We start from the raw sequence: 1,982 nt of genomic DNA on the forward strand, positions 1-1,982 counted from the left end.
AGAGACACAGATGTATAGAACAGACTTTTAGATTCTGTGGGAGAGGGAGAAGGTGGGATGATTTGGGAGAATGGCATTGAAACATGTATACTATCATGTAAGAAATGAATTGCCAGTCTAGGTTCAATACAGGATACAGGGTGCTTGGGGCTGGGGCACTGGGATGACCCAGAGAGATGATATGGGGAGGGTGGTGGGAGGGGAGTTCAGGATCAGGAGCTCATGTACACCCGTGGTGGATTCATGTCAATGTATGGCAAAACCAATACAGTATTATAAAGTTAAAAAAAATAATAAATAAAATAAAGAGCAAAAAAGAAAAAAAAAAAAAAGCTTTGGTTGTTGTTCCTGTGGATACCAATACCTTGAGAGAGTATATGGACTGTGTTAGGGGGTAATTTGGTGGATAGGGAAGGGACACTACAGTCGAGAGGTAAATACCATTAGTTTTGATACCTCCATCTCTTACTAGCTGTGTGATTTTGGGTAGTCACAACCTCAGTTTTGAGCCTCAATTTTCTCATCAATAAAATGGAGCTAAAATAATACCAATTTCACAGTGTTATCATGAGGACTAAATGACATATAAAATTTAAAAACCCACTGAGTACAGTGCTTAACATAGAGCAAATCCCTGGTAAATGCTAGCTGTTGTTTTTTTAAAATTATTTCTCCTTTTGAAATTTGATGTTCCAAGTAGAAGCACAACGACTAACTGAATGGCAGGGTATTGAATTGTAAAATATAGTATCTACCTTGTTCTGTTAAGGCTCTGCAGATTTTGATGAGCTTGGAGAGGAAGGGGCCTGAGATTCATCAGCCCCAGCTTATCAGTGCCTACATTCAACATGTTTTGTAGGACATCAAAATAACTTTTGATGACTGTGGGACCTATGATCTATGCATGCCATGTTGGATAGCATTTGGCAGGTCTGAGCCTATTTACAACCACTGTTTATTCATAAAATCCAGCCATTTGGAAAGCCTCTCGAATCACAGAAAATCAAACCCAAGGCCTTTGTAAAACAGGCAGAGGCTTAATCATTTTTCTTTATTTACCAGGCCAACCATTTTGCTAAGAGTTCTAAATATGTTGGGCCATGGGCTGATGAAAGCCATGGGCCATCCTCTCAAAACAATGTGCATGAGCTCTAATCATCCACACCCACACATACAAATTTAGTATACAATTTTGGGGAGTACAAAGTCTTCCAGAAATCTGCTATGGACCTTATGGGGTTCATATAGACCCCAGGATAGGAATCCCTGGAACAGGACTTTTTATTTAAAGGCAATATTTATTGTTTCTATACTTGATTACAGAAGCAATATATTCATTGCAGAAAAATTTTTTAAAATCAGTTATAATCTCTCCATGCAGACAATGATTATTATTAATACTTTATATTAATATGAACATAAATAAGACCCTTGGAGGAGGGCACAGCAACCCACTCTGCATGGACAGAGGAGTCTGGCAGGCTATAGTCCATAGGGTTGCAAAGAGTTGGACACAGCTGAAGCAACTTAGCACACACAGACTTGATTTAGCTAACAAGATCTTGGTCTTCAAACCTGAACTTGATGTCAAAATAGACTGAGATTTCTGGAGGCCTTGGGAGGGAGTGGGTATATTTTTTATGAATAAGAAATTTAAATAATTTATGGTTAGAGAGGGAAATGTGGTAGGTTTCAAATGGCTGCACATTAACTGTCACTTCTCCCATTCAATCTGAGCAGTCTTTAGGGACTTGCTTGACTAATGGAATACAATGTTACATTCTAAGATTCTACTAACAAGATCAGAAGAAACCTTGATCTTCTGCCTGAGACTTTTTGAAATTCATCTAGCATGCTGTGAGAAAATCTGAGCAGCCACATGGAGAGTAACATGTAGAGAAGAACTGAGGTCCCCAGCCAACAGTGCTGTCTGAGTGCCCACCTGAAAACCCAACACCAATTTGCCGAAAATGAGAAGGATC

This window comes from Oryx dammah, unplaced genomic scaffold, assembly GCF_014754425.2.
Source record: "Oryx dammah isolate SB20612 unplaced genomic scaffold, SCBI_Odam_1.1 HiC_scaffold_23, whole genome shotgun sequence".
In the NCBI taxonomy this organism is placed as follows: domain Eukaryota; kingdom Metazoa; phylum Chordata; class Mammalia; order Artiodactyla; family Bovidae; genus Oryx; species Oryx dammah.